Source organism: Thermobia domestica, chromosome 3 (genome assembly GCF_964235325.1).
Source record: "Thermobia domestica chromosome 3, izTheDome1.hap1.1, whole genome shotgun sequence".
Taxonomy (NCBI): domain Eukaryota; kingdom Metazoa; phylum Arthropoda; class Insecta; order Zygentoma; family Lepismatidae; genus Thermobia; species Thermobia domestica.
The window spans coordinates 318,534,965-318,550,407 of record NC_137456.1 but is presented as its reverse complement, the minus strand read 5'-3'; positions in this window follow the sequence as shown (position 1 = coordinate 318,550,407).

The following is a 15,443-nucleotide window of genomic DNA, read 5'->3' as shown; positions in this document are numbered from 1 at the left end:
GCAGTTCTATTACAAAACCGTTATAATTTCTTTTCAAAAAATGGTAGATTTCTTATTTGAAAACTTTAGATATATTACATTACAGAGAGCAACTAAAACTTATTTCTGTTTCATATCTTTACTACATTGATTTGCTAAGCTTCTGTTCTTTATGTAGAAAATAAACGTCATGTTATATTTAATACTTTCACTAACATTAAGCACTTATAACTAAAATTCCTATTCTATTTTGTCTACTTTAAGAAATACGATTAAATGTGACACATGCAGAATCTTTCAAATAGGGATAAAATTTGTTGTCAAATTTTAAGCTTTTGGGAGAGATATCTGGGAAACATTAAGGCAATTTGACATTCTACTTCATGTCTCTAGTGCAGTAAATAGCCCCAATTGGAAGTACAAATAATTGTTTCTCTTACTTTAAAAGAACGTTAAAATAATTATAAAGAACGTCCAGTATGGACGAAAATACTTACCAAGCGATGCCGATTTGATGTATGGCAATATCATAAAGCTCTTGAGTACAAGTGGGATAACAATTGCATTGTTTTTTTCTTACTTCCGTTACTGGAAGGAAGAAAGCAATTATATTAATCTACATTGTTTAATTAAGAATTTTCTTTTTGATTCTTGTCTCCTGCATTTGTTGAAGAGACTCATTACATAAATTGATCTATGATGTGTTCGTTAAAAAAATAAAGAAAATAACCAGTTGATAATGCCCCGAATCAATGCCAGAACAAACTCAAAAGAACTGTTTGTTGTCTACGAAAATTTGTTTTCCCCTAAAAGAAACCAATGATTGTAGGACATTTGTCCCTTATAACTGGATCAACAAAAATTGCGTATGGGAAGCTAGAATGCCTAAAACAAGTTACCCTAGCGTTTGTGTTAAAACAGTAAGTTATTGCAATTAACGATTCGAAGGATAATAAAACAGTTATTAGAAACTAAATCGAAACTGAATTAACAATTAACAACGCAACACATAATTGTTTCGATTGTTGAAACTAACGCAGCAAACCAGTTCACTGCTACACCAAACTTAAAAATAAAATTTGATGTGGAATGCAGTGCAAAGACATATAAACTTAACCATATTATTTGTTCTGCTGTGAAGGTCAAACTAAGAGATGCACAAGTAGATGCTGTGTTAGAGTTTGCATGAATACACTTCAAGAAAATAAAAGAATTATTGACCCGTATTATCGGGAGTGGTGAGAAATTATTTCGTTTGTACAAAGCAGGAAATATGCTTAAACGAACTACAATATGTTGTTATACGAAGACATAACCTCAAAAAGGAAGGCTCAAATTTGAAGAGAATTCTTTCCCGACCTCACAAGGTATGTCTCCATAAATCTGGCTAATATCTGTTTATCAGTGGCAATTGCTTACTACTTATAACGGACGTATGCACATCGCAACAGCTAGATATTTATGGAAATTGTTACCTGAATAATTGTGTATCGCTAATCATCGTGCTGATAGACACTCAGTGCGGAAATGTCTTGTTTACCCGCTACGTATAATGTATATACCACGCAGTGGCCGGGTGAAGCTGTGCCGAGTTATACCCTAAAAACGCCAGAAAATGGCAGAAAATAAAAAATGTGTGCAAGTCACCTGATACCTTTTGTAGGTGTGTTATCAGTGTTATCTAACAAGGAAGATACGAGGCTCTAAAGATGAGAAATTATGTGGCTTGTACAGGAAAACGAATAAATGTACAACAACGACAAGACTTCAGAAGGAAAAAGTACACTAGGGAGTAAATCACAGCATTCACAGCATCCAGTGACTAACACGCTTGATACAGAACTCTCCCCAAAAAAGGGCAGATGTTAGAGTAGCCATAGAAAGAAGTCCTATGTGACATAAGGCTTAAATGTGATCAGGAAACCTTTCTGTTGCATACAAATTCCAATGGTGTGTGAGAGGAATCGATATGTCGAGTCATTCACGAGAGCTATAAAACGAGCTGTATTGGGATTGCAGCACTGCATGAAACCCTGAACACCTTCCAAACTACAGAAAGGAGTGCACAGCGCCTGAAAAAAATACAGAAAAAACTGCGGGACGAAAGATTAGGAACCTGTTACAAAAGTACGTCAAAATCGATTCAAAAAGATTAATGACCAATGATAGATGTCAGTCAAGAGTATAGGGAACGTTAACATGTGAGACAACAATGAAGACAGTAATATACAGGCGCAAAATATTTTAACGTAATACACCAATATACACATCAGAAAACTATAGATAGTATGGCAAAATATGTACATTTCTCTCCCTAGCACCACTGTGCATGCTATGGTTTACTCCCTACCGTGCATTTGTTCCTTCCGTAGTCTTATTGTTCTTGTACATGTTTTCGTTTCTTTGTACAGGACCCGTAATTTCTCAGTTTTACAGTTTCATATCTTCTTTATTTGACAACACTGATAACCTACCGTTTGCTTATTTTTTTCTCGTTTTATTCCAATTATTTTAATGCCACAAAAGTATATACTTTCTTTTTAAAGAATTATAAGTTTGCGCTGGGGTGAGAACACTGCTTGTGTCAAAGTACTGCTGTGTTCTCAATCATGTGTCCCCCTACCATAGATATCGGGTTACTTGCACACATTTTTAATTTTCTGCTCTTTTCTGGCGTTTTAAGGGAATAACTTGACACAGCCTCACCCGGTCACTGCGTGGTATATGTATTATAAGTAGCGCGTAAACAAAGCATTACCGTAATGAGTGACTATCAAAATGATGATTAGAGATCCACGATTAGACAGGGTACCATTTTTCAAAAATATCTTGCTGTCATGATTCTCATACGTCCCTTGTTATTACCAACATGTTTGCCGTCATCTTAGGTATTGATAATTACCAATAAAAGCTCTAAATGACTTACAGTACCGGAGATGATTCGTTACATCTCCCGAAATCGACAGTATTTGGTTAATATATCGCGAACTGTGAGGGTATCGCTAAACATTCCATCACTTTCTCAGATAGTTTTTTCTGCTTATCAAGTGGAGGGCTAAAGGTTGAGGAACTCAAAATTAACACGAACACACACACACACACACACACACACACAGAGAGAGAGAGAGAGAGAGAGAGAGAGAGAGAGAGAGATCAGACTGACAGACAGACAGAGGGGTGAGAGATAAAGAATTCCGTAACGAATGTCCTAAGTTCGTTGACAATACACCACTAGTACTAGTGGGTACATGCTTGGTTATTACGTCCCATATTTTACGGAATTTTTATATTAAGTTTTTCGAAACGTACATTTTCAAAAATGGCCCGGAAGCAAATTTCAGATGGTGATTTTCTGCGATGCTAGATACACAAGATCACAGGGATTGAGAATTTGTCTTGGGCGTAGCTTACAAACACGGATCATTAAAGAAATGTGTCAGAATCGTAAGATAACCTTCAAGTGAATTCAAATGAAGCTTGTGTTGGGAGCGAAGAATATGAAAGGAATTTCGATGAAGGAGATACGTTCAATGCAACGTTATGACTAGAATAGACAATCTCTGTGCCACCGGTTAATACATTCGTTAATACAATTTGGTGAAAGGATTTCTCTGGCCACTACACACATATGATCTTGCAGTTACAATGTACGAAATTTTCTTTGATAGCCAATAAATGAACGTTCACCAGGGCTGAAGAATCATGTTTTGTTCATCATTGCAGTCGAAATGCTGCTTTGCATACAACGATAATTTAGATAGATGTTGATTATTTTGAAACGTAAGCGTTTCTTCCTCTGTTTCTTATTGCTGAAACTCTTCGCTGCCGACTTGAAACGATTTCTGAAATTCGGGAAAGAAACGAAGATATTCTTGGTGTAGTTATGGCAAAGGAATCGATTTGCGCATATCCTTCAAATTAGTAGGTCTGACAATAAAGCAAAATGTCTTCAAAGAAAAGAGAAAGATATACGTGTAGATATACGTAACGTTCGTATATTGTATAGTGAGTATTAGACTATATATAAACAAATAGAAAAGTATACACTCCTCCATACTGTCTTCTGTAAAGTTGAAAAGCACTTTTGTTAATATTATTTATTGAGATTTTCAAACACAGAAATATAAAATTGTATGGAGAGCTAAATACTGTTCAAATCAAAATAATTATTGATGTCAAGAATGTTTATCCAATTTAATTATACTTTTAGACATCAAAGAACATAATATTAATATTTTGAAAAATAATGATGATAAATTGAAAAAATGGGGTTCCCTGATTTACACATATTGGTAAACAATGTTGATAACGTGGACTCGGTATTAAGAGAGTTAAGATATCGTGATCAACACGAACTTTAAATGAAGATTGGTTAGTTTGTTAGAAAAACTTACGAGTTTCTGAAGAACTCCCCAAAACTAAAACAAAAAAGCTAACACCAAAGGAAGAAGGGTCTCTCTCCGGACCACCAGAACTTCAAAACAGAGTTAAAATATTACGTACCCTACCCAAGCAATACTGAAAAACCACCATCAAGAAACCTGACGAAATAACGACGAGAAAAAAAGAAAAGGAAGAGAAAGGAAAAGCATGCAGAACCAGAAAACAAATAAAAAATGAAAAGAATAATTAATACGCAATCTCTCAAACAAAACTGCAATCCGCAACCAACTGAAATTACTGGGAAAAGACTTTCCACTTCTTAACACACGAAACAACTAAGATTGTTCTGAAAAGGAAACCAAGAAACCCACACAGAAACTGAAATATAATTATACCAAATAGCAATAAAATACACAACAAACACTGATCAAAGAATACTAACAACTCAGAAAAATAAATCCCACAGACCCCCTATATACCACAGACACCGAATTTCTACAACCAAGAATGAAAAGCAAAATAGAATAGCACTCGCACCAAAACATCACACCTCGAGACATGCTGGTCGAAAAAAGAATGGGAGGGTGAAATTCTGTAACCACCAGCCTCATCACAGGAGAGGGCTGGATATTTTTATGTACTTTATTACATTAGACTTGGTGACAAAACATTTCTCCTGCGCAAACATACAACCACAGGGGGAACGGGGGTCGGTTCCCCATGCGAACGACTACGTTCACACGGAGTTAACTCAGACAGAAACGGGCCCTAAGAAACCTTTATACGAAAACAGAACTGAAGAACATCGTGAAAATAATCCTAGGCACAAAACAAAGACTTGAAACAGAAAAGTCTGCCAAAACTCATAGGTGTGTGGGGACTCACCATGCAAACAAACCAAACCCGATCAAACTTCCTGGATGTAGCAAGATAAAAGACAATGCTGTCTCCTAGAGACAAAAATACACCACAAGCCCACAAAGAAACGACAAACTCTGGGAGAGCACTCAAAAAAGAGAGAAAAAACGGAAAAAATAAAAAAAGAAAAATAATAAAGAAAAGAAGGAAAATCAGGAGAAGTAAATAAAAAACGGAAGAATACCAAATGAAGTGATTAACATAAACCTATCCAACCAAGGAAACTGAAAACACAGAATGAATAAAAAATTGAAGCTAGAACCCATGAAAAAAAAGCAGTGAATCATCCCAACTAGAAAACACAAAAGAGAGAACGAAGCAAACCACGCACACACAGAAAAGGGCTTTAATGCAGACCGAAAGATCAAACAAACAAGAATTAAAAGCAAGTAAGACAACAATTATAACGGAAACAATACCGAGACACGAAAGACGAAACATAATAAAGAAAACAGAAAGAACAACAACAAAATAACGAAACAACAGAAACAATAAGCACGCATATAGTGAAACAACCACACGTGTGCCCACATCGGCATAAACCAAACTATTTAACGAATAATAATAATAATAGTAAAAGTATTAATGCCAATAATAACGAGAAAGAGAAGGAAAAAGGGAAAGAAAAAAGGACGATATCCTGGGGAAAACTAAAGCATCCTCTGATTTTATATACATCTCACCCAAATATGTACATCTCACCCAAATATCTCTTTGCATACAAACTCTGGTATAAAGGAGAAACCAAGCTCTCTTGAAGCAAAGGAAAAGAATGCTACGTGTAAATAGAGGAACCGGGCTCTATGTCCCGCCTTCACACTTATATATAAAGAGTATTTGAAGTCGCCAAGCTAGGACGACTGGGCCATAGTTAGGTTTTTTCGATCCCCGCTCACCCTTTGTGAACACCAAAAGAACCACTACCCTAGTATGAACCACAGAATTTACCTTTGAAACTTACAATTTAAAAACCAAATGAAACCCCCAGAGAAAGGAGGAAGGGGATGACCCCAACAAATTTATTACAACAAATAAAAATTAAACCATCTGTGTCCTTAAACAGAAAAAGGACCTTCCAAACAAAAAGAACACCGACTAAGGAGAAGGAGTAACAAAGATAGAAAACTACGCGGGCACCGTAGCAAAAGCACGCTCGCAAACACACAGGTATCACGTGATCGGCCAGCCAGGCCACAGCCACAGAAACAGAGGGAAAGACTGCAACCTGCCACTTTGGAAGCAGACTGCAACGAGGAAACCACGCATGAAGCCCCGGCTGACGAGACGAGTTGTCGAAATAGTTGGAGCTCTACTATCCTGGGGCATCGCACACCACGCAATCATTAAGACCAGAAATTAAAATTCGAAACTGTACTTGTCAGAACAAAACACAACCAAACCACGAGAACTCCTATAGCTCGTAAAGACCTGTATGAAAACTTACTTTTAATACGAATCCTCCAAGACTATGAAACTCCGGAAAACCCAAAACAAAGAATACTCTTTAACACAATGGAGAAGCCAAAGACCGGAGGAAGTGAACGAAGGTCAAACAAGAGAAGAAGAGAAGAGTAATGGAGCAATACTCCAAAACGAGCAAACAACCCGGAACCCCTTGGCCCAACTAAAGGCTGAGCGGGGAAAGGAAAAGTAATTTAAAAACACTATGCAAGCTAGTCTACTACGATGCCTTGCGCAACACTACGAAGCCAAACAAAAAATAGGGGGTCCAACTTGGAAAACCCCGAATACGGCTTCAAAAAGAAGATATGAACTTAGGTGAATACGCAAAACTACCAACCAATTTCCAAACCAAAAAACAATATATATATATATATATATATATATATATATATATATATATATATATATATATATATATATATATATATATATATATATACAGATTACACAGGATTTATATATATTAAATTGAAATTGAAATAAACAAACAGATGAGTCGTTGAACACCACATACAACTAGAACCAACACTTAAAAGAAAAAGGGGGGAATTTGCCCTAAAAAAGCGCAAGTCTCGCTTTAGCCCACGTGATACAAAAAGAGCCAGTCCAAAGAGAAACAATTAGCTCTGGACTCCCCAAAGGACTTCCCGTCTGAACTTACCGTCATTAAACTATGTTGCCATGCAAAGCATTTGCTATTGGGTTGGCTTGCGTGCCACAGCAGCCATATCTACTGCCGCCCTTATGGATGTTGGCTTGATGACCGACAAACACCAAAGGCTTGTGATTGATCACAATAAAGTGAAGAGAGCACAAGAAAAAATAATGAAATCCGTGCACCAAGAATTGCATGAGTTCTGTCAGCTAGATATAATGGACTGCATCTGCTTAGACGGCCGTGAAGATATGGCGAACTTTATATTGGAAGGAAAAATTCAAATCACCAGTTCCCTGGGATTATATGAGAATAACACTATTTTGTTTACAGCGAGCCAGGGGGAGGCTGTATTTATCATTTTACTCCTTAGAAAGATTGTAACAATAAAAACAAGCTGATATTTTTGCTGATAATCTTGAAGATTTTAAAAGGGTATTGAAAAAACAATACAAGCAGTTGGAGGTGATCTTACTAACGTAAACATTGGTTGACAGGGTTTATTTAGTAGAAGTCAAACTCGGTCGTAAACTTAATTGGTTAGAGTGTGCTCTTCATACCAGCGAGTTACCCTTGCGACACTTAATCACAACACTGGGTGGCACAATTTTGACTATCAGTCACTGGAAACGTACTATTGGAGATACGTTAGACGCAGTTACATAACTTGAAATCGATCCTTCATAGCAGAAAAACTCCATATTGGAGAGCCTCTTATTCCGCTGACTGAAAATATCGTAAAAAAATTATCTACAGATCAAACGTACAGATATCAGATTACACAGGCCATTCTCACTGGAAAATCCCCATGGGATCTGGCGCTTCTTGAAATTGGTTCAATCAGTCATTCAAGAGATTGAGTACAGCATATAGACTGTGTCGTTTGTGGACTTCTAAACATAACTTAAGGTCGAATATCTTTGAAATCTAAGGTGGATAGTGAAATATAATGTTAGTGTCTATTACCCTGCTGGTTCAACATCAAAGTCAAGCACTACTGGGAAAAAAGGACCACGCCACACATTGTTTTAACTGCAATGACTTAATATGCAGAAGGAAAAAAAAGTGTGACGCAAGTAGTAGGGGGCGACGTATGGCGAACCGAGTCGGCAAAAATTTTCTCGATTCTGGTTGGCTGAGAGAGGTCACGTGACGTTAAGCCCCGCCCACGCGGGAAATTCAAATTTCCAGGTCACGTGGTATGACGTCATGAGTCACCCTGTGGGGAAATCCCTCATTCTCTTTTATGACTAGGATTTTTGAAATTTGTTCCATTTTACGGATAAGATGTGTGTTTTTATACCTAATTCTGATTGGTTGACAACTGTCACGTGATTTTAGACCCTGCGATATTTGAAATTCGTTCCCTTTTACAGGTAAGATGAATGCTTTGGTAGCACGATGCTGATTGGCTGATAGATGTCACGTGATCTTAGGCTCAGGGATTTTTTAAAATTCGTTCTCTTTTATGGGTAAGATGAGTGGTTTGGTACCTTGAATTTGATTGGTTGATAGCGGTCACATGATCTGAGACCCTGGGATTTTGAAATTTGGGTATCCTCTTTGATGAGTACTTTGGTACTACGATACTGATTGGCTGATAGAGTTTACATGATCTTAGACCCGCTACACGGTGAACAGGTCACATGGTATGACGTCATGTTTTACCCTTGCGGGGAAATCCATCACTAATTCGTTTCCTTTTACGGGTAAGATAAGTGCTTTGGTACCTTGATTCTGATTGGATGATAGAGATCACGTGATTTTAGGTCCTAGGATTTTTGAAATTAGGGTGTACTTTCTGATATATACTTTGGTACCTCGATTCTGATTGGTTGATAGAGGTCTCATGATTTTAGACCCGCCACACGGTGAACAGATTACATGGTATAACGTGGGAAAACCCCTCACTCATTTGTTTCCTTTTACAGGTAAGATGAATGTTTTGGTACATCAATTTTGATTGGTTGATAGAAGTCACATGATCTTAGCTACAGTCCATGCGAGAAATTCAGAGTGCTATGACGGCGATCCACCCTAGACAGGGATTTTAGAATTTTGTTCCCTTTTATACGGTTATCCTTAAAGTTCCCATGGAGGGTTCAACCTCCTCCTTAAATAACCCTTTTTGGTATCATGATATTGTACTGAAGTTTACATTAAATATTATCGTTCTCTTTGACAGATAAGATGATTACCAACTTTCTTACCTTGATGGAGAGACAGCTTGCCTTATATGTTTACGTATGGAGATCATGTCCTTGAATTAGTAGCTTATGTCTCTGAAAGGAACAATGATGAAAGAGGGGTCCATTCTTGTCGCTTGTTGATTTTGTATAACACATTGTTGTGAGTTTAAGCGATTTTTTAAACGCTCAGTAAGCGCTTCATTAATGGAAATAGTGTTGCCAGATTTTTCTTACCTAAACTGCTCCGATTCTTTTCGAAACGGTTCCGCAGAGTGCAAGAAATTTTAAACTAAAATTTTTTTCGAACTAAAAAAATTCAAAACAAAATTTTTCGAACTAAAAAAATTGTAACTAAAAATTTTTCGAACAACAAAATTGAAACAAAAAAGTTTCAAACAAAAAATTTTCGAACTAAAAAATTTCAAAAAAATTTCGAACTAAAAAAATTGAAACAAAAATTTGTCGAAGTAAAACATTTTTTAAAAACAAAAGTTTCGAACTAAAGATGTAAATCACATCTAAAAATTTTCAAATCATACTTTTTTATCGAACTAAACTTTTAAACTTTTCGAACTAAACTTTTTAAAATTTTCGAACTAGAAATTTAAACCAATTTTTAGAAAACTAAAAAGAAAAATCCTAAGAAATGTTTCTCCCGGAATCGAACTCAGGTCTTTCAAACCAAAGACGTGTATCCTAACAGCTTAGCTATGAATGAATTCGGTTTTAATCGTGCTTGGTGGGTTTCGAACCATGGTTCTTGAAAACGATACACTTATACTTTAAGAAAATAAATCTGGCAGTGTAACGCTTCCGTTCGTGGATTAAAATAAAATGCTGATAGACTTCTTTGTGTGTTGACATAGAAGCACATATGATTGAAAATACAAACGTCAGCGGATGTTGTATCGTATTACTTTAGTTTTACTACGAATGCGTCAGCATGATTCATGAAAGAAAAAAAGGAAACATTGACATTTTCTTACGGAATATGAGGAAAATGAAATGTCGTCACAATTTACGACAGGTAGTGACATGATCCTGGCAGAAAGCATTTTGGGATGATGTCATGATCGGAATTGCGATACTAGATGTTGTACCTTTTGAGAAACATGAATGACGTCACGATCGATTGTTACACATCGTTTTCGTTCGTGATTCATGACGAAAAGCAGCGTTTTGATTGGTTCGTTGTGATGTCATTTTATGAATTTCCTCGTTTCTGATTGGTTGACGGTGACATCGTTTTCACGGCGACCTAAATAAAAATCTAAATTTCATTTTTCAAATCCTACTCCGCTCTCAATTATCAAGTGAGAAGGTCTACTTTTTAGAAGTGTCTTCATTTAAGTTTTACTGCACCGACTTTTTGTTCACTGAATTTGAGGTAAGTTTAATGAGATTTTATATTTCACACAAGATTCCAAAATTATTTTTATTTCATATTTGTGGTCGGATCACGAATACAATGTTTTATTTTTAGTACGAAATATTTAGGCTATGAAGGAATTAGTGAAATGGGAAAGTGGGAGTAACCCGAATAAACTCGCGAGATCGAACCCACACATTAAAACTAAGCACGAAAAATGATATGGTTTAGCGTCCCTTCAGCTTAATGTTGAATGTGAACTCCCGTCGGGAATTGAACCATGGCCAAAGATGTGTGCGCTTAGTTTTGAAAAGAATGCATTACAAAATTTCGAAAACTATGCCTGAGAATAATATGGTTCGATTCCCTTTGAAAGTATTATTTTAGTTTAGCGTCCCCTTCAGCTTAACGTGATATTCGAGCAATCACCGGGATTGAACCAGGGCCAGAGTTGTGTACGTCAACCACTTAGCTTAGTTTTGAAAATAATGTATGATAACGCATGAGAATATTAAATTTCAGAAAAGGCTTGACAGCGCCCCGACGTGGAAAGCAAACCCACCGAGGATTGAACCAGGGCCTTCCACGCTAGAAGCATGTACGCTAACCGCTTAAATAAAAAAGAGTGCATGAATATTTGGTTAAAAGTTTTACGCTATACAGATTTTGTTTTGACAATTACGTATGCGTAACGTTAATGTTTGATGGTTCTCTTCAACTTGCAAACGCATCATTTAAAGGTCGTTGTGAGTGGAAAATGCTTACGCGTACTTTCTAACATCCCAGCACTGTTGAAACATTCATTCATTTCATGCATTCTTTTTATCACTACAGAGCCGTAGGTCAGTTATATGCTGATGTAATGGTCTCGAGTTTGACAGCAATAAAACACTCATTTCAGTAACATAATTATTAAAAAAAACAACTTTGATTTCTAGTACGCGTGTTTTAATAATGAGATTCTGAACGCCACCGCCAGGGAATCAAACTTAGGACCTTTACATGAATTACTTAGTTAAGAATTTATTATAAACGTTATGATTTCCTGTTTATCAGGTGATTAAGATTTTTCTTTCTTCTTTCTTTTGTAGCAAATTCACGCTGCTCAATTCCTTTTTTCCCATTACACATTTTATCGTACCTGTTTGTTTGTTTTCTCCTTTTTTTAACCATGGCCGAATCGGGTTTTACTGTTCGTAATGAAATCACTCGTCATTATAGACGATTTAACATTGAGGGCCGAATGCTCGAAATTCAATTTAACGCACCACCCGTAGGAACCGATATTATCCAATACGTTCATAATAGTTTCCAAGCAATGCTGGACCATTTATTAGCCAATGTCGATGATGAGGCAATGGTTGGTTTATCGATAATATCGCCACGCAATACCAATAAGCCATTTTGGGTGAGTTTTCGCCAAGCACGAAACCTGACTCTCGAGACGATGTGGGCCTCGTTCGAAAGAGTTTTACAAAGTAACAATTCATTTCTCCTGCACGAACCATTCACCGTTCATTTTCATCGTGTGGATATTCCACGTGGCTATGGCGGTTTGCGACAAGGAATGCTACAAAATGAAGAATTGTTACGTAGCAAGCGAGGGATTGTACGTGTAAAAAATCAAGATTCAAGGTGTCTGGCGTACGACCTTGTCATTGCTATTGGTCTGAGAAAATACAAGAATGTAGATATGAAACGACATAAGCAGTATAAAGATCAATCGAAATGTGTTGTGGACGATGAAGTGGATGCGTTGTGTTCAAATGCAGGAGTCAATTTGGATCATGGTGCCAGTGTAAATGAAATTCGACAATTCCAGTCATACCTCAAAGAATATAAAATTACTGTTTATACTAGTTTCTCAGGCCACGATATCATGTACGAGGGGCCCAACGATGAAAATCGCACTCCCATAAATTTGATTTGTTTAGCTGGACACTTGGATATCATTCAATCTTTAACTGCTTGTTTTGCAACCAATTTCTACTGTGAGGCGTGCCATAAAAAATACAGTGAACGTAACAGACATGTGAAAAATTGTCCTGTAATATGCTCAAAATGTTTACAGAGACCTCTATGCGACTAGAATCAAACGCTAGTGCTGTGCAAAGACTGCAATCGTCAATTTTACGGCGAAGAATGTTTTAACAATCATCGTAATATTGTATATCATCATGGGGAACCTGTATGTAGAATGGTGAAGCAATGTACTAAATGTTATAGAGTATATTCTTTTGTACGAAGTGGACAACGCATTCATGATTGTAATGAGATTTTTTGCAATGTTTGTAAGAAGATTGTTCCAGGATCGCATCAATGTTTTATGCTTCCTGATCGACAATGCTTGAAACCTGGTCTTCCTTCACTCATGCACGCAAAGAAAGCCTTATTGATTTTTTACGATATAGAATCCATGCAAGACAAGAATATTGATGATAATATGTATGTACACGTTCCGAATTTATTGGTTGCACAACAAGTATGTTATGCATGTGTTGAAAACGATAATATCCAGCAGTCTTGCAGTACGTGTGGTCAGCGCCAACATATTTTCCAAGGAGACGATCCAGTTTATGATTTTCTCCAGTACTTGTGGGAACGTCGTCCCAATATAAATAGGATTTTCTGTCTCGCTCACAACTCGAAGGGCTACGATGGACATTTCATTCTAAAGACCATGGTAGAACAATGCCAATGGAGATTTGACGTCATATTAAATGGGACCAAGATACTGAGTTTAACCTTGAATAATCTGACGTTCATTGACTCTTTGAACTTCCTGCCTATGGCATTAAGTAAATTGTCAAAAGCGTTCAATTTACCCGCAACCAAAGGCTACTTCCCGCATTTCTTCGACACCAAGGAGAATCAATCGTATATTGGACCACTTCCAGAAACGAAGTATTATGGTGCAGATGAAATGGCCGTCGAAGACAGGAACAAGTTCATGCATTGGTACACCGATCATCGTAATGACACGTTTGATTTCCAGAAGGAAATTATCAATTATTGTACTCAAGATGTCAATGTACTGCGACAAGCATGCGTTTCGTTTATGACGTCATTTGAAGCAGAAACCAAAGTGAATCCCTTCTTGGAGACGATCACGATTGCAAGTGCTTCCAATTTAGTATTCCGCCGGAATTTCCTCAAACCCAACACCATTGGAATTCTACCGGCACATGGCTATCGATGGAGAAGTACCCAATCGATCGCTGCAAAGCAATGGCTGGCCTTCATTGAAAAAACCGAAGGAAAACAAATCTTACATGCGGCCCGACAAAAAGAAGTGTTTATTGCGGGATTCCATAGTGATGGCTACTACCAAGATCCTGAGACGTTAGAGGAGCACGTCTACGAGCATGCCGGCTGTTTTTATCACGGCTGTAAAGTGTGTATTACTACAGGCCGTCATCAGCCCATCTACAGCAATCCAGAAGACACCATGGAATTCCGTTATGAACGAACGCAAAGAAAAAATGCAAGACTGCGTGAATTGGGGTACATTGTACATGAAATGTGGGAGTGCGAATTTAATCAGTTCTTAAAACAAAATCCAACAATGACGACGTATCTGAAGAATCACCCGTACATGAACCGCAGACCATTAAATCCAAGAGATAGCTTTTTTGGAGGAAGGACCAATTGTGTGAAATTGTACCACCAAGTCGACGAAAAAGCAGGAGAAGTAATAAAATATTTCGATATTGACTCGCTTTATCCTTATGTGAATAAATGTGGACGGTATCCAATAGGGCATCCACGAATTTATCTACAGGGTGATGAAAATATACCACCAATAAATAAAGTCAATGGTCTGATCAAAATGACGATATTACCAAGTCGCCATCTTTATCATGGTCTCCTGCCTTACCGATGCAACAAGAAACTATTGTTTCCACTGTGTGCTGCGTGTGCCGAAGAAATGAACCCAGACCCTACAGCAACGTGTACGCACAACGATCAGGAGCGGTGCCTCACTGGAACATGGGTATCATATGAAATACAGAAGGCAATAGAATTAGGATATCAACCGGTGGAAATCTTTGAAATTTGGGATTATGACATTGAACATTATGATCCCATCACGAAAACAGGTGGCTTGTTCACGGAATATATCAATACATTTTTGAAATCGAAAATGGAAGCTTCTGGCTGGCCCAGTTCCTTTGTCACCGAAGAAGACAAAACAAAATTTATACAAACCGTCCTGGAGCGTGAAGGTATTGCATTGGATCCGTCCAAAATTGAAAATAATCCTGCACGAAGAAGTTTATCTAAGCTTTGTATTAACGCATTATGGGGAAAACTTTCGCAACGTTCAAACTTTAGCCAGACCACAATTATTGATCGGCCGGAAGAATTTTATGAAAAACTCACTTCCCCCGACATTAAACTCCATGAAATTGTACCCATCAATGATACCATGTTATATGCGTTCTGGGAGTACAATGAACATGTGCCTGTTCAAAACCGAAACATC